This window comes from Sciurus carolinensis, chromosome X (genome assembly GCF_902686445.1).
Source record: "Sciurus carolinensis chromosome X, mSciCar1.2, whole genome shotgun sequence".
Classification (NCBI taxonomy): Eukaryota; Metazoa; Chordata; class Mammalia; order Rodentia; family Sciuridae; genus Sciurus; species Sciurus carolinensis.
In genome coordinates, this window is record NC_062232.1 from 12,886,397 (window position 1) to 12,913,726 (window position 27,330).

Genomic DNA, 27,330 nt, shown 5'->3' on the forward strand with positions numbered 1-27,330 from the left:
TAAAATGTGTGTTCAGTATCCCACAACATGCCACTTTAGGTGTTTTAAGGGATATGAGATTTCTTCTAATATCTGAAGTAAAATGCCATGATTACAATTCTTATGTTTTCCTTGTGTGCTTGTTTTAGGAGTTGAAACTAAGATTGACACCAAGACTGAAATACTGGCCACCCCTATAATGGGAAGTTGGCTAATGATAATAATGAAAGAGGTGATAATAACATGAATCAGCATTTACTGAGCACCTATCTCATGTCAGGCTCATTTAAAACTAAATTATATAGTATCTTATTGAGGCCCTATGATACCCTTGCCCTGTGAGGTAGATATTATCTCATTTTACAGATGAGGAAACAGAGGTACAAAAGTGAAATGATTCACCACATTTCATAAAATGCAACAATTGGGTAGCTGCAATGCATGCCATGTGTTTGTGCTGTTAGCTCTATGTTGTCTTGTATCTCATATGTGTGGCAGAAGGTCCCAGTTACCTGTGTTTCCCTCTTAATTAAATATGGGAGCAATGATGGTGGAATTTTTTTCAATAATTGAAAAAAACTATTGGGAGTTATCCTGTGTAATTATACCAGTCAGGGTCAGCTCTTCAAAGCAGGACAATTTAAATAACTTTCTAGATTTCTGGAATATAAAATTCAACCATATTTCACCATCCAGAGATAACCATTAATACTTGACTATTTTATTTAGTATTTTTATTTTCAGTGTTTTCAAATATTATATTAATAATAAAAGTAATTTTAGAAAGTACAAAGAATCATAAAGAAAGAAATAAAAGTCATCCCAAATTCTACTATATTATTAGCTTCTTAGAGTCTGTGTGTCTGTCTCTTTCTCTATGTTTGGAGCATACTGTTTTATAATCTAAGTTTTGTAATTTAACAATATTTTGTAAGTGTCTTTCATGACACTTCTATTAGTTTTTTTCTCCTCTTTTCTGATTTTGGTGCTGGGGATTAAATGTAGGGCTTCGTATATGCTAAGCATGTACTCTACCATGTTTTCTATTGTGAAAATTCAGTGGCTTAAAACAACACACATTTTGGGGCGGGTACCAGGGATTGAACTCAGGGGCACTCCACCCTTGAGCCACATCCCCAGTCCTATTTTGTATTTTATTTAGAGACAGGGGCTTATTGAGTTGCTTAGTGCCTCCCTTTTGCTGGGGCTGGTTTTGAACTCCAGATCTTCCTGCCTCAGTCTCCTGAGCCACTGGGATTACAGGTGTGTGGCACTGTACCTGGCAAAACAGCACACATTTATTATCTCATGGTTTCCATGGGTCAGGAGTCCAGGCTCAGCTTAACTTGATCCTCTGCTCAGGGTCTCACAAAGTTCTCATTGAGGTGTTAACCAGGATTCATTCTCATCCAAAGGTTTGATTAAGGCAGAATTAACATCCAAGCTCATCCAGGTTGTTGACAAAATTAATTTCCTTGAGGCTGTATGACTGAGGGCCTATATTCTTGCTATAGGCTGGAGGTGGAGCTCAGGCCACAGAAGCTGCCCACAGTTCATTGCCATGTGGTCCTCCCCATGGAGGTTCACAATATGGTGACTTGTTTCTTTAAGGTCTACAAGAATATATTCTCTCTCTCTCTCTCCCCTCCCCCTACCCCCTTTCTCTGGTATTGGAGATTGAACCCAGCGGTGCTTAACCACTAAACTGCATCCTCAGCCCTTTTTGATATTTTATTTAGAGATAGGGTCTCACTGAGTTGCGTAGGGCCTCACTAAATTGTTGAGGTTGGTTTTGAACTCAGGATCCTCCTGCCTCAGCCTCCTGAGCCATTGGAATTTCAGGCATGTACTACCACGTGGCAAATATTATATCTATCTCTATCATGATCTAACCACAGAAGTGGCATCCCATCACATTTGCTATTTTGTATTTGATAGAATCAAATGCTAGGTCTTTCCCTCACTCAAGGGAAGGAGATTATATAGGTAAGACCATAGGGATATTCTAGGGTCTGTTTGCCACACACTATTTAAAACTAAGTCATGCTATTTCAGATTTTTTTAAATTACTTTGAGAGAAGGTATTGTTTTATTAACTGACCAGATTACAAAAATCCCATGGTAGATACCTTAGTTCATCCTTCTAATAAGCCTGTTGATCTGGTCCTCCCCATTGCCAGCATCTCCACCTTGTACAAAATGGGTGGTCTTTTTCTTCATTCCACCCCTTGGAGAAGATAATTTGAAGGGCCATGGGAAGTTATTTGTTTTTTTCAAGTGTTTTCCAACAGTGTAGATCTCATGAATCAGATCCTCCATGTAGATGATGCCATATTTACCAAGAGATCAAGAAATCAAAGCATTATCTGAAGACAATTCATTTTTTACTGATTTTTCCATAGCCACACTTGTAGATTTGTTCTTTCACTAACTTCAGGTTTGGGTACCCCCATGCAATATATGGTTCTATGATCCTCAGCATGTTAATTGATGCCTTGTTGAGATTAATGAAGGTGCCATTCAAGATCGGTGAAGGCAAAGAAGCTTATGAATCTTATGAACCTTTGGGATCACACCATTGATACCTCTGATCCTGATGACAAATGCCAATTTGGATTCTGCAGGTACATAGAAGTTGCCAATTTTTCTTGCCATCCTAGCCATTTGAATCTCTGTTTTGTACATCTGCCTATATTCCTTGTGGTCATGATTGGCTTTTTCATAGAAAAACTTCCTTCCTTTTTCATAGAAAAGCATCTTTTAGACAAACTTCTTTCTCAGGCTCTTTACCTTCATCTCTGCAAAATTCCTTCCCTTTTTCTTAAGGGTTTTTGGCACAGCAGGAACTTCTTTTTCTTCTCTTCAGCACCCTCCATGGTTCCAACCAGTAAGAGGACTATTTCAGCTTTTTATATGCCATAATTTCTTTTTCTTTCTTTCTTTTTTCTTTCTTCTTTCTTTCTTTCTTTCTTTCTTTCTTTCTTTGTTTCTTTCTTTCTTTCTTTGTTTCTTTCTTTCTTTTCTTTCCTTCTTCTTTCTTTATTTCTTTTTTCTTTCTTTTTCTTTTTCTGTATCAGGGATTGATCCCACAAGTGCTTAACCCCTCATCCACATTCCTAGCCCTTTTAATATTTTGAGACAGGATCTTGCTGAGTTGCGTAGGGCCTCACTGTTGCTGAGGCTGGCTTTGAACTTGTGATCCTCCTGCCTCAGCCTCCCAAATCACTGGGATTACAGCATGCACCATGCCCAGCCATGCTATAATTTCTTTAATGAACACCTTATATTTGGACCTTAGTGTTTCTATGCTTTTTTGTCATTATAAATAAAACAGCAGTGATCATGTTATTATTAAGATTTCTGTCAATATAAAAATACCCAATATAATCAACTTGGAAAGAGAAAAGTTCTATTTTGGCTCACAGTTTTGGAGGTTTTAGTTCATGATTGGTCAGCCCTGTTGATTTGGGCCTGTGGTGAGGCAGTACATCATGGTGGGAGTACATGGTGGAGCAAAACTATTACCTCATAGCCAAGAAGCAAAAGAGAGAGAAGAAGGGGCTAGGGGCCCACAATCCCCTTCAATGGATGTCCCCCAATGACCTAAGGCCCAACTTCCTAAAGGTTCCACTACCTTCCAATAGCACCCCAAGCCTTTAACACATGGATCCTTGGGGGACATTCAATCCAACTATAGCAATTATCCTTGTGGTTAAATCTTTTCATAGGCCTTTAATTACATACTTTTCATGAATTATAGGAAATTGATTTTTCTGGGTCAAAAAGTTCATGCATTTTCAAGGCAATTAATAGTGTAGTGTATAGGGACAGGAGGCATTTTAATGAACTAATCTGGGTTAGTATTTATAAAGTGCTTGGATATTACTGGCCACACTGGAAGGACATATGCACATATTAAGTAAAATGAATAAAAGATAAAATTGAGTTATTTCATGCTCACATCAACACTATGAGGTAGGTACTAAAGCTATTTGCATTTTATAGAAGAGGAGGCTAGAGGATAAGGAGAAAGATTACCAAATTGAATACCAAGAGACCTGGGTCATGTCCCAGTTCCTCTACTCATCAAGCATATGACTACAAAATAACTATAAAAATAACTACAGTTATTTTTCCTAAGTTTACTATCTCCTCTTCCACCACTTGCTTGGGCAACTACTCAGAAACTATAGACTGATGATTCTTACCCTTGGCCACACTGTGGAATCACTTGTGGAGCTTTAAAAACTAGAATGCTTGAGTCCTGGCTTTGGAAATTCTGATGTAAGTGTTCTGGGCTGTGACCTGTGCATCAGAATTTTTTAAAGTTCCCTAGGTGAGTCTAATGTGCAGCCAGAGTTGAGGCCTACTACTAGAGCTGTGTATACTTGCAAAGGATTATTGAGGAAGTAACATTGAGTTCTTGCTTTTCTGTTCTTTCTACTATCAGGAATTGTCCCACTAGAGTCAGGCTGGATCAAACCTCAGTCTTAAACTCCAGTAAACCTGGTCTGCAAAGTTAGTTTGGGAAGCCATCAATTACCTGCTGTTTCGCCCTCCAGTGTGAGTCCCTGGGCAGTGGGGCATGAGCATCAGCCCTGCTAGCAGGGTTGCTTTCCAATGGAGCCTGCTGCTGTACTGCTGCTATTTTTCTAGGAGAAAAAGCAGATCCTCACATCAGAGCTTCAGCATCCTGCTGCTTGTCAGTCACAGCTGCATGACCGAGGCTGAGGGACCAGACGCCTGGCTGCCCGCCACTGGAGCTGGGTAGCAGATTTGCTGAGGTGTCTTTGGGGCCAGGCCAGCCTTCCAGCTCACCATGAAGACTGGGAATAAATTTCTTTAAGCAGCCAAATGCAGTTCAAAATGAACACGATCAATCAATGAAAGTAAAGCTTTGGTCAAGTTTCCCCAGCATGACAGAGAAGGTCTGCTCCAGTTCCTGTCTTTATCCTGCATCTGGTAAATTGGGAGAAGTATGTGTCTGCCATTTTGCTGAAGTCAGACACTACCCAGTGATTATGTGGGAAAATCGTGGTGTAGAGAAGTTTTCAGAGAAAGATAATGAAGAAAATAGAAAACACATACTTAAGGCAGGCCTACCGTACATCAGGCATTATGCTAAGTACATCATATGTGTAATCTCATTGAATCTGAGTATGACAACTGCAAGAACTAGATGTGGTTAACTCCATTTCACAGATGAAGAAATTGAGCCTTAGAGGTGAAGTATCCTTGTGAGGTCATATAACTAGCAAATGACAAAACCAGAATCCATACCTTGGTCTCTCAGCAAAGCACTTGTTGTTGGCACATGATTCTTCTCAAATAGGGAAGGGAAATTTTTGATTGAAGCAGTTATTTTTTTTGCTAACTTCCTTGCTTTCTCTTAGAATTATTGCCATCATGGCCTGTCTTTGGTCCAATTTTGAAACATTGAAGATTGCTTTTAATGATCCATCTTACCCACTGAATTAGTTTAGACAATGTTAAGTGCTATAATAGGCAAACCCCAAAATCTCAGAGACCTAACACAACAGACATTTAGTTCTTGATCATATAAATTCCAGCTGGTCATGGAGGGATGAAGGTTTTGTTCCATGTTATCACTTAGGGACTATTATGGTTTAGATGTGAAGTATCCCCTAAAAACTCATATGTGAGACAACACAAGAAGATTTAGAGGTGAAATGATTGGATTCTAAAAGTTTTGACCTAATCAGTACATTAATCCCCTGATAAGGATTAATTGGGTGGTAACTGTAGGCAGGTAGGGTGTGGCTGGAGGAGGTGGGCATTGGGGGACATGACTTTGGGGATATATATTTTTTATTTGGTGAGCAGAGCTCTCTCTCTGCTTCCTGTTGCCATGTCCTGAGCCACTGTCTTCCACCACATTCTTCCACCATGATGTCCTGCCTTGCTTCAGGCATTGAGGAATGAAGTTGGCCATCTATGGACTGAGACCTCTGAAACGAGTGCCCAAATAAACTTTTCCTCCTCTAAAATTTTTCTTGTCAGGTCTTTTGATCACAGAGACACAAAAACTGACCAAAACAGGAACCCAGGTTTCTTTCATCTAAGGTTCTACCCTCCCCAATGGTTTTGCATCTGCATTTTTTTATTCACTAGTGCCTCTGCATCTCCAAGGCAGGTGAAGGGAGTGTGGAGAATCCTGTAGGGTGTTCCACAGACCAGGTGAGGATACGATTTACCTCACTTTTGTCCACATTCCATTAACCAGAAGTCAGTCATATGTCAATACCTAATACAAGACAGACTGGAAAATGTCTTTAGCTGTGTGCTAATGGAGACAAGGACAATGACTTTTAGTGAATATATAGTAGTCCTGTTGACAATATGCCCCTGAAGTCCTGAGATCTCTTCATTCTTGAGTCTTTACTTTCTTGACCATATCCACACTCTCTTCAGAAATCTGTTTTGTGCTTCATTTCAGCTGTCCTCTGACAATGACCTTCTACCAAATTTCTACCCATTGTGTGTAAGTCAGGGCAGGAAAACCGAGGGTACTTGGCCATGCATTGCTAGGAGTCTTTATGGAGCTACCTTACACCAAAGTGGCACTGGGTCACAAACCATGGGCCTCTCAAAGATATCTGGCCCACCTTCTTCCAGCTCTTCAGAGCAGGGAATCACTGACTTAACTCTTCACTTGACTAATGTTGATGAATGTCAGCATGTCAGACTCTGAAAGCCCTGACTGTTTTGCTCTGTCTCTTTTTCCGTCTCTTTCTCTCTCTCTCTCTCTCTCTCTCTCTCTCTCTCTCTCTCTCTCTCTCTCTCTCTCTCTCTCTCTGTGTGTGTGTGTGCAGTTTTTTTTTTCCCAGCTCTGCTAGCTTCAGACCCCAGGGAGAAGATGAATTTTATAGTGATGGACGGCAGGGATTTTTCACACCTGCCAATTCTGCTAATGAGTCTGTTAAGCCCCTTCTTGATTATTAGTAGGATAAAAGTAAATGAATTGTGCAATCTGGCTTAAATGTAATAATTTGTGATAATATAAATGGATCTTTTAGAAGATATTGAAATTCTCATTTGGTGAAAATTTGTTTCTCAGCACTTCCCCAGCACCATGAGGAAAATAACACGCAGGTTCCTTAGCCTTCAGTGGATACCAGGCTGATGTCTTCACTTGGTGCAATTTGGGTGCCCCTTGGGATCTGACCTCTCTCTCCATGTGAATAAATTATGTGATGCTCCCAGGATGACCAGCCATTTCTTGGGCTCCTGAAGAATGCAGGCCTCTGGTGTCTGCTGAGGTCTCTGCCCACTGCAGGTTGACAATGTCCCATTGAGGTAGGTTTGTGGCAGAACCTCTGGCTCTTAACCTAAGCATCATATCCTACAGGGATTGAAGGCAGCTTGGAAAGACCAGGGACTGCTTTGCTCCATCCCACTGTGCCAACCAGTTGAGTTCAAGTTGACTGCTTCAGGTTTGTTGGAGGCTCTCTTGTCTCAGTGTGGCTACCATTCATCCAAGAAAGGAGACCTTAGGGCACATGTGTACTTCTGCTTCTTTGCCTCACACTATCCTACCTCCCACAAACTCATAGGAAGGAAAAGGGGTGGGCTTTTCTTTTACTTTTCCTTTGTCATAGTTCCTTCTTCCTGACTGCATGGGCCTAAACCCCTTGAATGAGGGAGGAATGGACATTTGGAACTCCATTAAGGGGTTTGCTGCCAAGCTGTCAGGATGGGGTGAAGTTGGAGGATGCAAGGTAGAGGTGGGAATTATTCTTTAGAGACAAACTATTCAAAGCTTAGTTAAGTACTAACCCCCTAAAATACATGCAGTCACAAAGCAATGGCATGGTTTATATTTGGGGTAAATAAATGAGGCATTTAAGTGGCAGAAATAACCAAGACCAACAACCCAAGGGCAATTTAAAAAATATAATATTCTGAATGCACTCATGGCCTCACTTTGCACAATAACACACTTAATGCTGGGGCTTCATCTGAGCACATAACCATGTTCATTTATGTGGTAGTTAGCTTTCCTGCCCAGCCAACCTTTTGTTTTTACACTCGCCTTATTTGAACTGCTCCTTTCTGTTCAAACAAAAAATGTGAAAAGAAGAAAAGTGTAGAGGAAAAAGCAGAATTGAGATGATTTAAATTTTTTGCTGATGATAATACTAATGTACTGAGGCTGAAGGATGACTCCTTTTAGGGATAGGTGGTCAATAATAAAAGGGAGCAGCAGTGCTAAACTGCTATCTTCTGGATGGAGGTTGGTTGCCATGGTATTTAGGAAGACACAGTGTCTCTGGCCCCCTTCTCTTTATCCTTGCAATGCTATGGGCAGAGAAGTATCTCACTGTAGACAGGGGCTCTTGAAGTGATTGGACAATCCTGGTATGTTGATTTCCATAAAGTTTAGTACATGGTTGGTTCTCCAATTCAGTCTTTCCTTGACTTGATTTGCATGCTCCAAATCCAGCACCCAGGAGATGACTCCACTCACATACTAGTGAAACAACATCATATTATGGAATGAAAAAAAAAAGACCAAGATTTAAGTCTTAGGTTTTTTATCACTTAGTAGCTATATGATCTTGGTATAGAAAGACTATATTTTCCAAAGGTAGCTGTAACAATATCTTTTATCCTGCATATTCTTCTAGAGCCTTGCCTGCCCCCATTAGAAGGCAGATTCTAGTTCCCCTCTTCTTGAATCTGAGATTATTTTCACAAACAGAATATGGAGGAGGTGATACTGTATGACTTTAGAGGTTAGTTTATAAAGAGATTATTCAACTTCTGCTTGGTCCTTTTCAGATACTCACTCATAGAACCCAGATCCATGTTGCAAGAAGCCCAAACAGCCTGAGTGGCCTAAGTGGAGAGGAACCAAGGCTACTGGTCTACAATCTGACAGAGCTCCCAGTCAATAGCTGGCACCAGCTTACTATTCATGTGGGAGAATCATCTTTTTTAAGCCACTAAGTTTTGCTTATTGCATGGTAATAGGTAATTGCAACATTTAGAACCCAAGAGTCCTCCCACATTTCAGAATATACTCTATAGATAAAAATAACCAGTACATAAGTAGATCTATAAGGGTGTCTTTGTGTGTTTGTTGGAGGGAAAAAAGAAACCCCAAAACTTGAAGCAATTATAATACCAGTTAGTAGAGAAATGGTTGCATAAATTGTATATCCCATCTATAGCACAGACTGAAGTTATTATAGAGTTAATCAGATCTATACTTAGTACCTTAGAAAGATGTCTGTGATATATATATATATATATTTTTATTGTAAACAAATGGGATACATGTTGTTTCTCTGTCTGTACATGGCGTAAAGGCATACCATTTGTGTAATCATAAATTTACATAGGGTAATGTTGTTTGATTCATTCTGCCATTTTTTCCCTTTCCCCCCTCCCCTCCCACCCTTCCCCTCCATCTATACAGTCCTTCCTTCCTCCATTCCTGCCCCCCTCCCTAAACCCAACTCCAACCCCAACACTAACCCTTCCCACCCCCCATTATGTGTCATCATCCACTTATTAGCGATATCATTCTTCCTTTTTTTTTTGAGATTGGCTTATCTCACTTAGCATGATATTCTCCAGTTTCATCCATTTGCCTGCAAATGCCATAATTTTATCGTTTTTTATGGCTGAGTAATATTTCATTGTATATATATACCACATTTTCTTTATCCATTCATCAATTGAAGGACATCTAGGTTGGTTCCACAATCTGGCTATTGTGAACTGAGCAGCTATGAACATTGATGTGGCTGTATCTCTGTAATATGCTGATTTTAAGTCCTTTGGGTATAGGCCAAGGAGTGGGATAGCTGGGTCAAATGGTGTTTCCATTCCAAGTTTTCTAAGGAATCTCCACACTGCTTTCCAGAGTGGCTGCACTAATTTGCAGCCCCACCAGCAATGTAAGAGTGTACCTTTCTCCCCACATCCTCGCCAACACCTGTTGTTGCTTGTATTCTTGATAATTGCCATTCTAATTGGGGTGAGATGGAATCTTAGGGTGGTTTTGATTTGCATTTCTCTTATTACTAGAGATGTTGAACATTTTCCCATATGTTTGTTGATTGCTTGTGTATCTTCTTCTGTGAAGTGTCTATTCATTTCCTTAGCCCATTTGTCAATTGGATTATTTACATTCTTGGTGTAGAGTTTTTTGAGTTCTTTATAGATTCTGGAGATTAGCGCTCTATCTGAAGTATGATTGGCAAAGATTTTCTCCCACTCTGTAGGCTCTTTCTTTGCATTGCTGATAGTTTCCTTTGCTGAGAGAAAGCTTTTTAGTTTGAATCTATCCCAGTTATTAATTCTTGCTTTTATTTCTTGTGCTATGGGAGTCCTGTTGAGGAAGTCTGGTCCTAAGCTGACATGTTGAAGCTCTGGACCTACTTTTTCTTCTATAAGATGCAAGGTCTCTGGTCTGATTCCGAGATCCTTAATCCATTTTGAGTTTAGTTTCATGCATGGTGAGAGATATGGGTTTAGTTTCATTCTGTTGCATATGGATTTCCAATTCTCCCAGCACCATTTGTTGAAGAGGCTATCTTTTCTCCATTGCATATTTTTGGCCCCTTTGTCTAGTATGAGAAAATTGTATTTATTTGGGTTTGTGTCCGTGTCCTCTATTCTGTACCATTGATCCACCTTTCTATTTTGGTACCAATACCATGCCGTTTTTGTTACTATTGCTTTGTAGTAGAGTTGAAGATCTGGTATTGCAATACCCCCTGCTTCACTCTTTCTGCCAAGGATTGCTTTAGCTATTCTGGGTTTTTTATTCTTCCAGATGAATTTCATAATTGCTTGCTCTATTTCTGTAAGGTACATCATTGGGATTTTAATTGGAATTGCATTGAATCTGTATAGCACTTTTGGTAGTATGGCCATTTTGACAATATTAATTCTGCCTATCCAAGAACATGGGAGATCTTTCCATCTTCTAAGGTTTTCTTGAATTTCTTTCTTTAGTGTTCTGTAGTTCTCATTGTAGAGGTCTTTCACCTCTTTTGTGAGATTGATTCCCAAATACTTTATTTTTTTCGAAGCTATTGTGAATGGGGTAGTTTTCCTAATTTCTCTTTCTGAAGATTCATCGCTTATATATAAAAATGCCTTCGATTTATGTGCATTGATCTTATATCCCGCTACTTTACTGAATTCACTTATGAGATCTAAAAGTTTTCTGGTGGAATTTCCTGGTTCCTCTAAGTATACCATTATATCATCAGCAAATAGCGATAGTTTGAGTTCTTCTTTTCCTATTCGTATCCCTTTAATTTCTTTGGTCTGTCTAATTGCTCTGGCTAGAGTTTCAAGGACGATATTGAACAGAAGTGGTGAAAGAGGGCATCCCTGCCTTGTTCCAGTTTTTAGAGGGAATGCTTTCAGTTTTTCACCATTTAGAATGATATTAGCAATGGGTTTAGCGTAGATGGCCTTTACAATGTTAAGGAATGTTCCCACTATCCCTATTTTTTCTAGTGTTTTGAGCATGAAGGGGTGCTGTATTTTATCAAATGCTTTTTCTGCATCTATCGAAATTATATTTTTAAGGTAGAAGAACCAGTTGCAGAGTAATTGATAATATTCAATTTGTGTAAAAATGAACAGTAGTTAACTCTACACATGTGTATTTATGTTTACAGGTGTTTGGAGAATTGTGTAGAAAGATATACACCATACTGATAATACTGAATAATTTAGTAATATGGGGGGTGGACAGGCAAGGCTCCTGGTCATAGTGTGTGACATTAAGGAAGGTCTTGGGCCAAGTGTGGTGGTGCTTACATGTAATCCCAGTGGCTGAGGAAGCTAAGGAAGGAGGACTGCAAGTTCAAAGCAACTTAGTGAGGCCCTCAGCTACTTAGCAAGACCCTGTTTCAAAATAAAAAAACATAAAAGGGGCTGGGGATGTGGCTTAGTGGTTGAGCATCCTTGGGGGCAATCCCTGGTAAAAAGGATAAAAGAAGATGACTTTATTAACATACATTTTTGGATTGTTTCACTCAGTACAGTGATCACGTCTTGCCTTTGAAACAAAGGAAATATAATAATGGAAATAACAACATTTTCCTATTAAATTTAAGAAAGGAAGGACATGGAACCTATAGTGAGACTGATATAGATTTGAATCCTGATCCATCACATATTAAGTGATGTTAATTAAGCAAGCTACCTGACTTTCTTGGGCTTTTGTTTCCTCACCTATAAAGGAAGAATATTACAGCAAAACCTAAAGTTACACATAATTTCTGTAATGGGAGTCATTGGAAGAAATTGATGTGATTATTTCCATTGCTACCCTAATATTGGTCCCTTTCCTGTAAATTAATTTTATTCATATTTTGTATACTCAATCTGGTCATAGGAAATAATTAAATGTATCTACATTTTAATAAGACCTTTAATTTTCATTCATATGTGATACTAATTTATAAAAGGAATTTAGCACAAATGTATTAAATAAATGAATTTTGAATACAAAAATGGAAGAATAACAGTGATTACCTTGCAGAATAATTGTGAGGATTAAATAAGAACCTCATTTTGCATGTGTAATCCCAATATAAGCCTTAGCTCCCCATGTCCAGTCTTGGTTAACATCTGGTCTGAAGAAATATAGTCAATAGACAAAAAAGAAATGAGTACTTCAGGCTTCTATATATTCAGTCATTCTTATTCTCTCTCTGTCTCTCTTTCTTCCCCCTCCCCTTGCCCTCTCCCTCTCCCTCTCCTTTCTTTCTCTTTTCCTCTCTCTCTCTTCTTCTCTCTGTCTCCATCTCCCTCTCCAAAATGGAATTGGGGGGAAAGTGAAGTGTTACCAAACCTTGTCAAAATTCTTTCTCCTACCTTTTTCCTTCTCAGTAACCTCCACATAGGTGATGGTGTTGGTAATAATGACAACAATGGTGATTCACTGAACCTTGATCATGTGCCAGAAACTTTCTGTGTTTTACATGTATTGTCACATCTCAGTGTCAAAAATAAGAAGCAGAATGCCAGGATTGCTACCAAGTTAGTCCTGCTGCAAAACCAGTCTTCTTAACCATACTGTTGAAACCCAGGGAAAACCTTGTTAAACCCTCTAGATTCTTTTGCTTCACCTACTCTTAGTTAACTTCCAATCGCATTTACCCCTGCCTCATTCCATAAATACTCACAAACCCTATTAACAGGGAGGGGTTTGTGAGACCTGCTTTTCCATCTCCATGCATTTGGCCACCTTGAGAATTAATTCTCTTTTTTGGTAAAACTTCTCCTTAAGTGATTTCCATACTGCACAGTGGGCAAAATAAACCTGGTTTAGTAGCACTGTCTCTCAGTGGCACCCCCAAATTCATTCTTTCTGTACCTCTCAGATTTCAATACCTCAAAATTTCCCATCACTCTTCTCCCATTCAGTTTTTCCTTGCCTCAAACTATACTGACTTTGTTCTAGATTGGATGTGGTACCTGCTCATGGACTATGAGGGACTGCTCTGGTAAGACTTAGAAGTTCTGGAGACTTCTTGCTCCTACTTCTCCCTTGCTTCCCCAGGGGAAGCATAGAGAGCTTTCAGTACGGTTCTTATCTACTTAGGACTCTTTTCTGTGAAAAATTACTGCAGACAAATGAATGAACAAAAGTTTAGTTCTTATGCTATGGTACTTTGAAATATGGTCAAACATTCCTCTCTTCCTTGTATTTGCTCTCTTGTCGTGTTTGTAAATCTAGTTTGGCCAGGCAATTTGATTAAGTCAGTGATACAATGGCAGTTGTGATGTAAGAAGAGACTTGAAGAGTTCCTGCTTAATGCAGTTTGTGCTCTTAGACCCCTCCACTATATGGAGGCTGGGCTAGTCTGCTGGAGGATGAGATGCCCTATGGAAGAGAACCAAGGTGCCTCACCTGTCAGCCAGCCTCTAGTTGAATGGGCAACCACTGATGCTGCTCAGTCAGCCCAGCAATCAGCTGAGCCTGATACAGATTAGAAAAAACTACAGTTAAATTCATTCAAATTGCCATCCCACTGAATCAGTGCTGAATAGTTGCTGATCTGTAGTTAACTTTGTGTAAAGTATTCAGGGCATAATGTGTGCTTGACAAATGTGAGTTTCCTTCTTCTCCTTTCTTTTGCCTCCATAATCATCCTATCCCTTAAACTGAATTAGGTAAATCCCACCAGGTCAAGTTACAAATTAAACCATTACCTATGATTTTTTTATTCACAAGGATATTATCTCCCTGGCCAGTTCAAGTCATGCTTTGACTGACTTGTTCTTTCCATTTGTGGCAGAGCTACAAAAAATGGCCATAATATTTCTGACCTCACTTGATCTTCCAGAACCTTGCCACAGCTCCATCAAGAGGTGGAGTCTATGTTGCTTCCCCTTGAATTTTGTGTGGGCCTTGTGATAACCTTAAGGAATAGAACACAATATTAATTGTGACTAATATGTGACTTCAGAGGCTAGGTCATAAAAGGAAATGCATCTTCTGTCTGATGTGTGTTTGTTCTCTCTCTCTGCTCCCCCATCCAACTTAGGACAAGCTCTATTGGACCCTGAGCTGCCATGTAAGAAGTCTGCCCACCCTGTGGCTTCCAAGTTGGAGAAGCCACATGGTGTGATCACACAGGTAGAGATCCATGAGGAGCCCAAGTTGTTCAGTTGACAGTTGTTTACATATTTCCACTAGACATATGACTGAATAAGGTGGCCAGATGACCTCGGCCTCAGTCCCTCTCTAACTGAAACCTCATGAGTAACTAGCACGTCATCACTTTTAGAGAAACATGCACCTTTTCCACCACAGTGTCTGACATAGTTTCCATGCAGTATGCAGTTGACATGTTTCTTTTCTTACATATACAACTCACAATTGAGAACACAAAGGTGGTGCTGGCCAAGGGGACACTTAACTTGAGAGCCAGTCAACAGTGGACAACAGAAGCAGTCAGAACTCACAGAGACAGAAAATTAGTAAGGAAATGTTGAATTAGTAAAAATCTGAAATATGATTTTTTGTTGATTTTTAAATGAAATGTGATTGTCCATCGTTCAGATAGTCCCATCAGAAAGACACGTAGCCCAGTGAGTGGTGTCCTAAGGGCATTTGGTGTTAAATAATAATAGCTGGTTCTGAGCACCTGCTGTGTACTATCAACTATACTGAGTGTTCAATCATCACACCACCATATGGGAGGTACTATTGTTGCCCGATTTTCATGAACATGCCAAAGATCACACAAGGAATAAATGGCAGAATCAAAATTTGGGCCTGGCAGACTGACGCCACAGTCCATGATTTTAATCACCAAGCTATACTGGTTCTTGATAATTGTTAAACAAATGTTTCCAAATGAATTTTTAGGAAAAACAACATTTTAAGTAAGTAGTTTTTAAGTAAATGTGGAGACTATAATAGGGATTCTGGTTTAAAATATTCAAAGGAGGAATTTCCTTAGAAAGAGTTTCTGTCTTCTGAGAAGTTACTAGGGAAAATTTTAATCCTGTTCATAAATTGTGAAATCAAGAATTCTTTCTATGTTCATACATGAATACATGACCAGTGAAACTCCACATCATGTACAACCACAAGAATGGGACCCTAATTAGAATAAATTATACTCCATGTATGTATAATATGTTGAAATACCCTCTAATGTCATGTATATCTAAAAAGAACAAATAAATAAAAAAGAATTCTGAACCAAATACTCTACAATATAATTAGATGCTGGATTTATGTTTTATCTACTTTTTTAAGAATAAGAAAAGTCTCATGCACCTATTGTACCCCACAGATATATACAATTATTGTTTGCCAATCAAAAATAAAATAAAACTTTTATAAACTCCTCAATAAAAATTTTGGAATAAGTATATAAATAGTAAAGCAATACTAATGATGTAAAGTTTGTTAGATACATGGATTAAATAACAAAAGTTGGGTTCAAGCCAGCTGCTGTAAAGATTTCCCTCTAAAATAATTCCAGCATCTTCTTGCTTCCACTCAGCCTTCTACAATCCGTCCTTCACCCTGCAGCCAGAATGACCTTCAAAGGTAGAAACCTGATGGTAGGTGTCTTTGGTTTAAAAACTTCTAGTGGTTTCTTATTGCACTTGACCCACCTCTCTGTCTTCCCCTGTGACCATGTTCTTCCTCTCTCACTGGGCTCAGCCACACTGGCCTTTTCTGCTTCTTGAAAACAAACCTTAGAGGTTTTGACTAGCAGTTTTCTTTGCCTTCAAGTCTCCACCTAATTGACTCCTCGTCCTCAACTGGATCTCAACAAAAATGTTGCCTTTTTAGAGAGGTCTTCTCTGACTCTCTTTTTCAAATTTGTCACCCACTGTCATTGTCCCTCACATCACATTATTTCCTTTAGCATACATGTCACAGTCTGAGTTATCTTGGTTATTCATTTGTTTTCTTCTTCACTTTCTGTCTCCCCCATATCAGTCTTGCCTTTATCAATTTTCTTATGTTCTGAACTACCTCAAAACTTAGAGGTCTAAATCATTATTTATTTAATTACTTACAATTTTGATTTTGTAGGTTGCCAGTTTGGCCTGTGCTCCACTGAGCAGTTCTAGACTGGTTGGATGGACCTGCTTATACATATGCTGTTAGCTGAAGGATCAGCTATGGCTGGCTGGGTTATAATGGCCTTCCCTGGGAAGACTGAAACACTGTGGCCTTTCTCTATATGTTCTCTCATTCTCTAGCAGATTAGCTCAGGCTTGTTCACGTGGCAGTTGTAGTGTTCCAAGAGATTGGGAATGGAAATATTAAGTCTTCTTGAGCTCTAAGCTGGGAATCACATAGTGCCATTCCATTGGTCAAATAAGTCACAAGACCAGTCCAGTTTCAAGGGATGCAGGGATAGACTCCACTTCTTCATGAAAGGAGCTGCAAAGTGTCAGTGGCCATTATTGCATTTTACCATACCCTTATTGGATTATAACTGCATGGAAACAGGGTCTTGGCTGGTGTTTGGAAACAACTGCTCCAAAGCCAAGACTGTGCTACATTCTGGTCAATCCCATATTCAGTCCCCACTTTGGTTTAAGTTATTCAAGATGTGGCAATTCTGCCTTTTACATTAACCAACTCTGGAATGCAACCACCAACTGAGAAACTGTCGCTTTAGAGAAAAATTACCCAAGCTGGAATGGCGGGAGGGGAGGGGGTAATATGAGAAACTTCAGATTAAAGAGTGAGGCCGAAAATCTGTCAAGTTCTGTAAGATAAAAATCTTCTCGAAAGGGCACATCTGCCAAGACTGCATTTTCACAGGCAGTCTTGACTGGAAACGAGGTCAGTATGAAGCTAGTGTCCTCCCTCCCAGTCAGGCCTGGGGAGAGAGCAGAGGGATTTTGATGAGAACTAAATTGGATTCCAAAATATGGAGCCCTGCATCCTATCTTTAAAAAAACTTCTCTTAAGTTGATAAGAGATGCTGGCAAGGACAATCTCATCCCTATTGTGGGCTTGAAATAAGTCTACATGGAGTGCTTCCTTTCTCTTACCTGAACTGTTTCAAAGAATACTCCATTGAAATGTATTCCATGTTTCAAAAATAAAGTCATTAAATTAGCCAGTCCATCCTTAAACACTTAGAGCTGACCTGCTATACTTGCAGTGTTGTGCTGAATATCTTGGGGATACCAAAAAGTGGGAGGTTCTGCCTCAGAGAACTTAAGAGGGACACACAGTCCCTGAAGACACTAACTATGAATGCTGTCTGCTGGCAGTGCTCCCTGAAGCTGCAGCCATGAATCTTTCCTTGAGGGAGGATTTGCGGGGTGCAGCTCCATGTCTATTACAACTATCCTTTATTGAGCAAGTCAAATATGCAGGCATTCTGCTCAGTGGTTATGTTGCCACACAATGGAATCTTTACAACAACTCCCTCTTGAGTATGTTACTATTAGAGTCACTGTTTCATCAGTGGAAACTGAATCCCAAAGTGATAGGACTAATTGGTGGCCAAAAAAGGATTTCAACTCATGTTTGTTTGTCTAACTCCAAGCAAGAACTCTGTCCTGGCCTTGCAGTTGATTATTAATAATAAACAATCAGTAGCATTAATTGTGTTCTTATCACATGCCAGGGCTTATGCATTATTTTATTTAATCCCCACCATTATCTTAGGAGATAGCTACAGTTATTATGTCCATTTCACATATGGGGACACTGAAGCATGGGGAGGTTAAGTTCTTGCCCAAGGTCACAAAGCAGGTCAGAGTGGCCCTGGATTTCCTTATAATTTCAGTAGCTGATGGTGACCCTCCTGTACCTACTTAATCTGGGTACCTACCTGGGTCAGTGGTAGGAGACCTGCCATGGTCCCATTCACCCATGAGTACATCTAAGACACATTCAAATGGGAACCATGGCTGTAAAAAAATCTTCCCAGTGACCTGACCCTATTCATAGTGGGCCTGTCATGAATTCCATTCCTCATGCTACCCTAATCCCCTCCCTGCTGGAATCCTGACAAGTCTTCTATTTTGTGCTTTCATTATAGAAGAACCAAGGAGGGCTCTGCAGAAACCCCTTCCTTCCCCCTTTGTCCTTCCTGATCTCCCCTCCCCAGTGAGCTTCGGGGCCCAGGGCATGCAGCCAAGGAAGGGGCCTTCCTTAGAAGCTCTTGAGAAAAGAGATCCTGAGCAGCTGACAGAGAGGAATGTGCCCTGAATCCAGCAGCCTCCTGTCGGCTTTATTTCAGGCAAATTAAAGCTGACTGCAGAAGAAGGGGGCCAAAGAGGCCCCACCCTTCACACTTTCTTGGACATAACACCCAGCTTCCATCTGAGAAGATTCCAGCTGGAAAGGCTCCAGAAATTACTACAATAAACACTCTGGTTTTACATAGGATAAGGCTGAATGAAACTCAGACAGGTTAGTGGCTGGTATAAGGTCATATTGCCCTTTAGTGACAAAGTCAGGCCTAGAGCACCCTTACCCAAGTCACTGTTCTTTCCAACCACTGTGCATCAGGGTCTCCAGTCTTCGATCCTTTGGGGACTGAATTTTTGCCATATCCATGTACCATCTGTGCCATTAATTACTTAAGATTTTCTTGACATTGACTAATGTTTTAGACAAAATTTATGGAAGAGGGAAGCTTCACAAATCACTAGTTTTCTATTTTTTCTAATAAACATATAAGATGCAAAATCATATTTTTTCGTTCCACTGGCAGTATACCTTCCACCTTTTTGGAAACAGAGCCTTAAAGATAACCATGATGAAGTAGAAAGAGCTTTGAGTTGCTAGCTACAATGTCATGGGCAAGCCTCTTCACCTTTCTGAGCCTCGGTTTTCTCAGCTGTAAAACTGAGTGAATACTAACTCTCATATCCTTATAGGGTTGTCATGAGAGCCTAACATGGTAATATACTTGAAGGAGCTTTGTTCATTCACACAAGCTAAACCAATGGGAGTTTTCTTTACTACTACTCTTATGACCTTTATTGTTTTCCCATTCACAGCAGAAATATTTCTTCAGTTGCTCATCTTTCAAGAGACATGGAGGTCTTTTGGTGCTGACCCCACCCTTTTGCTGAGAGAGTTTCTCTCAGAAAATCCCTCAGTTCCACATGTTTATCTGTTCTGTGGGATCTCTGTGTACTCAAAGACAAAGGCAGGCAATGAGTAAAGGGTTAGTTTTATGTAGCTCGGTGAACAGAATTTCCTAAACACAGTGTAAATCTCCAAAGCCAGAGAGAAAAATCTCCTTGGAAAGATTCATCTGGTACATCCAGCTTTGGTTAGTTCTGGAGAGGGAAGCAGAATACTGACTTATGGTTAAGAAATCTGATCTGAATTTGTAAAGTGAAAGAAGGAGCTTCAGCACTTCAGGGTCAAGGAAACGGTGAAAGGATAGCATTGTCAATTTGTAGACTTTGCTCACTGAACCAGGTGTAAATTTTACTAGAAACAACTCATTTTCTAGTCTTTTTCCTATCCAGTCTCTGCATTTAAAATTCTCAAGGAAAGGAGTTATTTGGATGTGTGCTTGTGTGTGTGTGCATTTTACCATTCATAGCATTTATGAGCCAGGTACTCTTCTAGAATTTTCCAAATGTTAACCCATTTAAACCTCTCACCAATCTATGAATCAGATACTATTAGTAACATTTTATTGATGAGGAATACACAGAGAAGTTAAGTGGCTTGCCAAAGGTCACACAGTTAGTGCTGGTCAGATCTGGGATTTGAACCTAAACAATCTGCCTCCAGAATCACTGCTCTTAACAACTATACTATATTATGAAATACAAACATATTCAACATCTAACTTCCACCATCTTTCAAGGTCCAATTTTGAAGGTTCCAGGCACTTAAGGCCTCCTCTGAGCTCAAACAAGGGAAACCTCTTAACTCCAATTTTACTTTTTCCTTATCTATCTAAAGTCACATACTACTTTATTTCTTGAATTGGAATGATGTTTAAATGTCTTATTTTCCCCAGTGTGTGTGTGTGTGTGTGTGTGTGTGTGTGTGTGTGTGTGTTCCTTAATAATCATTAGTATTCTTCACCAAATATTTATGGCTCTCCACTTTGAGACATATGGCAGACTTGCATTTCCTAGACCCTTTGTGGTGGGGTCATTGTGAGTTGTTCTGGTCAATGATTTGTGAGTAAAATACATGTGAGTCACTTTGGGGACTAATCATTGAATTGTCTGTGAAAAACCTCTAGAATTCTTTGCTCTGCTATAGTCACAGGCAATATTTAAGATAGTGGCTGGTCCATCTGCCTGGATCCCTGAGAGACTGTGATGGGCAACATTCATGATGGGCATGTACTATAAACAAGATATAAAAATTTTGGTTTTCTAAGACATTTGAGTTGTTGTGATATTGGGGCTATTTATTTATACAGAAAAACCTAACCTATACCGACTGATGTAGTCCTGTTGATCCCTAGTTTTAGTTATCAGTTTGTAATACAAAAGATGAGCAACATCTTAAGAACTGTGAAGTTTGAATTTTGGAAGGGAATTTTTTTTTTAACCAGGGATGGAGTTGAACTCAAAATGCATATGTGAAATGCATCCAGATTGGAAAGGAAAAATTATTTCTATTTATGGAAGATATAATTATTGACATAGAAAATCCCAAACTATCTGCAAGGAAGCTCCTTGAACTAATGTCAGTTTAACAATTTTCAGGACACAGGACAAATGTACAAAAATTTATTGCATTTCTATTTACTAGCAATGGAAAGACTGGAATTCAAATTTTACAAATAATAATATTTACAATGATACAGATGTGAAACATTTAAGTTCTAACAAGATGTGTGCAGAATCTTTATGCTAAAAGCTACAACACACTGAAGAAGTGAACTGAGGAAGATCTAAATAAATGGGGAGATATTCATCCACCAGAAAACTCAATATTTTTAAGTGTCAATTCTCTACAAATTGATCTATAGATTCAATACAATCTTAATAAAAACCCCAGCAGGATTTTTTTGAGGATAGACATTGATAAGTTGATTCTAAACTTTATATTTACATATCAAATGAACTAGAATAAATAAAACAACTTTGAAAATGAGCAAAATTAGAGAACTGACACTATTTGGTATTAATATTTACTTTAAATCCACATTAATTAAAATAGTGTGGTATTGGTGAAAGACTAGAAACATAGATCAATGAAATAGAATAGGGGTCCCGGAAGTTAACCCACTCAAACATAATCAATTGATTTTCATCAAAGTTGCAAAAGGCAATTCAATGGGGAAAGGGATAGTCTTTTCAATAAATGGTATTGAAACAATTTGACATCCATTTGCAAAAAGATAAACTTTGACCCACATTCACATAAACCAAAATTAACTCAAAATGGATGATAGTCATCATAGAGCAAAGCTACAAAGCTTCTAGAAAAAGAAACAGGAGTAAATCTTTGTGACCCAAGGAGTTAGATATGACACAAAAAGTTTGATCCATAAAGAAAAAAAGGTGATGAATTGAACTTTATTAAAAGTTTCTGCTCTTCAAAAGACACTGTGAAGAGAATGAAAAGCCACGTCATAGATCAGGATAAAATACTTGCAAATTACACTTCTTACAGAGCTAGGGTCCGGTTGGAAATGGTGGCGCAGGCCTGTAATCCCAGTGCCTTGGGAGGCTGAAGTGGGAAAATCTTAAGTTCAAAGCCAGTCTCAGCAACAGCGAGGCACTAAGCAACTCAGTGAGACCCTGTCTCTAAATAAAATACAGAAAATGTTTGGGGATGTGTCTCAGTGGTTGAGTGCCCCTGAGTTCAATCCCCAGTACCTTCTACCCCAAAAAAGAGCTAGTGTCCAGACAAAAGAACTCTCTGAATTTAGTAATAAGAAAATAAACCCTCCATTAAAAAATGGGCAAAAGATTTCAATAGATACATCATCAAGGAAGATAAATTGATGATAAATAAGCCCATGAAAAGGAAGTTTACCAGCATTAGTCATTAGGGAAATGAAAGTTAAAATCACAATAAGATGGCACTTCATTCTTATTATACAGTAGCTAAAATATTTAAAAAGCACTAATACCAAATGTTGGTGAAAATGTGGAACAATTGAAACACTCCTACACTGCTATGGAAAAGTACACTTTGGAAAACTTCTAGTGCCTTATAAAGGTAGACCTTCACTTATAAATCCTACTTGTTTATTTGTCCAAGAAATGAAAACATGTTCATACAAAAACCTATACATAAGTTTTTATAGCAACTTTATTCATAATTGCTGACAACTAGGAACAACCCAAGTGTCCTTCAACTGGTGAATGGTTAAACAAACTGCTACCTGTATAGCAGGGAATACTACGCAACAATAAAAAGAAATGAAATATGATACATATTATTACATTACATGGTTGATTCTTGAAGGCCTTATGTTAAGTGAAAGAAGCCAGACCTCAAAGGCTACATATTGTATGATTCAATTTATGTGACATTGTGGAAAAGGTAAAGCTATAGGAATGGAGAACAGATCAGCATTTATAAGGTTTAAAGGTAGGACAGGGAGGTGATTACAAAGGGGAATTTTGAGGGAGTGGTAGAACTGTTCTGTGTCTTGATTCCGGGTGATTATACAACTATATGCATTTGTTCAAGCTTATACAATTATACACTGGGAAGAGTGAATTTTACTGTATGCAAATTGGAAATTAGATAAGTAGAAATAATAAATACATATGTTATGTGAGCTTGGTACACCTGCTAATTTTTCTTAAATCTCTGTCTCTCATTTTGAGTATTTAAATTCCTTTGGAATCAGTGTCTGTCAGAGGTAGATCAGTGTGTGTGTGTGTGTGTGTGTGTGTGTGTGTGTGTGTGTGTTTCTGTCTCCTGAACTCAAATTTCCAAGGGAGCAGAAATCATCCATGCTCAAATAATTCCTCCATCTCCGCCTCAGCATGAGTCACCCTTTTGTTAAGAGGAGACAGAAAAAGTCTCTGGAGGCATTTTAGCACGAAGTGCTTATCCTGCCTCAGACTGCAGTGCCAACCTCTCATCTGTTTTCCTCCTAATTATGTCTACTATTGCATCAGTCTGGCTCCCCCAAATAATTTGTTGGGTGGAGCAGTCACCTGGCTCTGTCATATGTTCTGGTGTCCATGGATGATGATGAGGGGGAGGACAGGAAAAAAAGGTGGCCTGATCCAGAGCTGAATGAGGGGAGCAATTCCCCTTTGTTTTTTTACCTTTAAGAATTTTGGCATACCATTTAACAGTACACTTTATGCCCTTTACTATGAAATGGTATGCCAAAATTATTAAAGGGTGACCTGAATTTTTACCTATGTCTATACTCAAGTAACCACCATCCAGGTCAAGATAGAGAACCATTTCTAACACCCTAGATGATTCCCCATGTCCCCTTTTACTCAGCAGCCATCTCCCACTCACTCCCAGAGGTAACCACTGTTCTGATCATCATTATTTATTTTGCCTGCTCTTGAACTTCATATAAATGGTACTACGCAGTGTGTACTCATTTGAATTTGACATTTTCCCCTTAATATTTGTAAGATGTATCCATGTGGTATGTATCAGAATATTTTTTGCTGTGTAGTATTCCATTGCATGAATATTCAACAATTTATTTATACATTGAAACATCAATGAACATTGAGTTTTCACAGTTTTTGGTTATTGTTATTAAAACTTCTATGAACATTTTTGTGCATGTCTTTTGGTACACATATGTATTCCTTTCTCTTGAGTTTATCTCAGGAGTGAAATTGTTGAGTTGTAGGAGGTACATGTGTTTAGTTTCAGTAAATATTGCCAGTTTTCTAAAACATATCATTCTATGTTCAGACCAGCAATTTGTGAGCATTCCTATTGCTTTGTACCTTATTAGCACTTCGTATTGTCAGTTTTTAGTTTTAGACGGTGTGGTAGGTGTATGGTCCCATCTCATCATTGTTTAATTTACTCCTTGAAATGTACATGTGCTCTCTTCTTGGTGACCCATGGAGGAAAATTTTTTATTGGTTTTAGGGGTGTCAAGTGGAAGTGACAATTGTAGGTGATGGGCTTGTGGGAAAACCAATTTCATTAGGACAGAGTGCTTAACAATTGTCACAGACTTGCAGTCCCAAAGCAGATGGTATCCCTATGCCTATTTTCCTCAGGGCTGTCTGCACAGAGGGCTGGCTCATTATTGACAGGCATACTCATTTCTCCAAAAGACTGTGCTTGAATTATGATATAGCCCTTCACTGGGTAGATGGGCTACTCTGCTAATGTGGCAGTTCCAGTCTTTTGTTTTCAGAATGACAATGTGTCAGTTTAACTACCACTCCTCTGACAAATTTGTCAATTGGAAAAGGAAGTAGGAAAAGTGCACAAAAACAAATTGAGTGTTTATCTAGGTGAGGGAAACCAAATCTCACCTAAACATTTTTTAAAATTTTGTTTGTGGATGACCCGTTAAGCACAGGTATTTCTGAAACAGAAATCCTTCAAGTAGGTGAACTGCCAGGTATTTTACTCTATGATTCCCCAGGTCTGTCCTGATTTATGGTGGGAAAATAGTGGAGGACCCAGGGGATGCATAAACAGCTTTGAATGCTTTCACTCTGGGTTCTGACCATTCCCAACCTTAATACCTATGATAACCCAAGGGAAAATACCATCAAGTAAACTGACAACTAGCATACATGGGCTTGGGAATTGAGTATCTGACTATGAATTCTTACTTTGTCTCTTGCCAATTGTGTGATCTTGGCATGTAGATTGGCACTGTAGACCCTCAATTTCTTCACCTATAAACTGCAGTTACTAATATTTATCTCAGAAGGATTTTGGGGGGATAAAGATAAATTGGGAGAGCAAATATGAAAATACCTAATATATGGAGTGAGTACTCAATAAATGTTACTGATCTAATTAATAGCCAAAAAGTGGAAACAGCTCAAATGTCCTTCAACAGATGAATGGGTAAACAAACTATGATACATCCTATGAAAAACTGCTCAACAATAAAAAGGAAGGACCTACTGATACAGTACAAAGAACTTTGATGAATCTGTAGAGAATTGTGTCAAATGAACAAAATCTATCCTAAAAGACTACATACTGTCTGCTTGCATTTACATAACATTTTGGTAAAGACACAATTTTAGAAGTGGAAAACAGATTAGTGGTTGTCAGGTTTAGGGATGGGAAGGTGGATGGTATATGATGGGATATGATTATAAAAGGGCAATATGAAGGGATTTTTATAGTGATGAAAGTGTTCAGTATCTTGACTGTAGTGGGAGATATACAAATTTACACAGGCAATAAAATTGCATAGAAATAAAAACACAAGTACAAGTAAAACATAAAATTCTATATAATCTATGGATTGCTAATATCCTGGTTGTGATATTGCACTATAGTTTTGGAAAATGTCACCTTTGGGGGAAATTTGATAAAGGTACATGAGCTCTCTCTCTACTATATCTTATGACTTTGTACAAATCTATAATCACCCCAAAAATTTCAATTAAAATATTAGCGTTCTCTTCAAGTACAAATATGTCATGGATTATAACAAGCAGTATTTAATAACAAGCTCAATTTAATAATTTTAAAAAGGGGAAATGCAGTGCCTTATTAATCTATTTATAGATTACAGGATAAATCTTGACTTGAGAAATATTAAAATGTGGGTGTGAGGGAGGGAAAATTGCAAGTTAAAGGAAGGAAATATCATAGTTCTTAGTAGCTGCCTCCTCAAATTCCATATTCTATTTCTCTTCCTTCTTCCTGCTCTCCCTTCAGATACCCAAATTTCTCATAGGCCTAATTTTCAAAAAAAGGAAAAACTAAGTCACACTAAAGTGTTTCTGACTTAATTAATTGCTTCTTCCTCATCTCTGCCCCATCACCAACTCATCTTTTGAGCCCTAGCATAGTGACTTGTGTATAGTGTGCATGACATATTTGATGAAGCTAATGAAAAGATTTTAAAAACACAATTGCTAGTTAGAGTCATTCTTAAGTTACAGGAATATTTCTCTATGGTTCAGTACCTTGGTGATTAGGGATGGGAATCTTTTTTGGCCCAATTCAAATAACCCAACAGAATGCCCTGCCCACTCTAATCTTGTCTTCATAAAACCTCATCCATTCCCCAATGTATGTTATAAGTTAAAAAAAAACCTACAAATTTAAGGGGATGTACACATTTAGGAAATGAAATTACCATTCACACAAATGTAACTTCTTGTGCGTGTTCTAAATCTATCAACTGATGATTGATGATGAGAATTTTTGTCTTCTAAATTCATGACCTTGCTTCTTTTATCCTGGGGAAACCCTTTAAAATGTTTTACTTGGTGTAGTTGAGGTAATATTTAAATGTTTCTCCATCTGGCTTCAAAATTTCCCTCTGGATAACAATAATTAACTTGAACTCAGATTTATGCAAAATGCAAATAAAATTTACTCAATATTTTAATTATTGGCAAACTACTTTTCATTTGGAATAGATATAATTAGAAATAGAAGCCAATACTCCACAACTTTCCATGATTTTATTCTTCAACTTAAATTAGATATTAGGATAATGTTTTCATAATATTATCCAAAAGTGGTTTCTACTTTCAGTAGATAGTTTTATTGAATAAGAAGGAGAAGGGGGAGGAGGAGGAGGAGGAGGAATATAAAGGGGAGAGAGAAGAAAGAGGGAGGAAGAGGAAAAGGAGGAGGAGGAGAATCACCTGCTGTTCTTCAGCCACTGAGAGTTTGCAGAAGATGGAGACTTACTGTCCCGGGGGAGGATAGATATAGTATGGGACAACATAGTCATTGTTTAGCTTTAAATTTCCACTAAATTT

The 27,330-nt window shown here is 38.6% G+C and overlaps 1 pseudogene; it reads right to left on the reverse strand.

Moving 5' to 3' along the window:
* Positions 1–2,109: 2,109 nt before the first annotated feature.
* LOC124972508 (60S ribosomal protein L7-like) lies at positions 2,110–2,855 on the reverse strand (annotated as a pseudogene).
* Between the last annotated feature and the right edge of the window lie 24,475 nt (positions 2,856–27,330).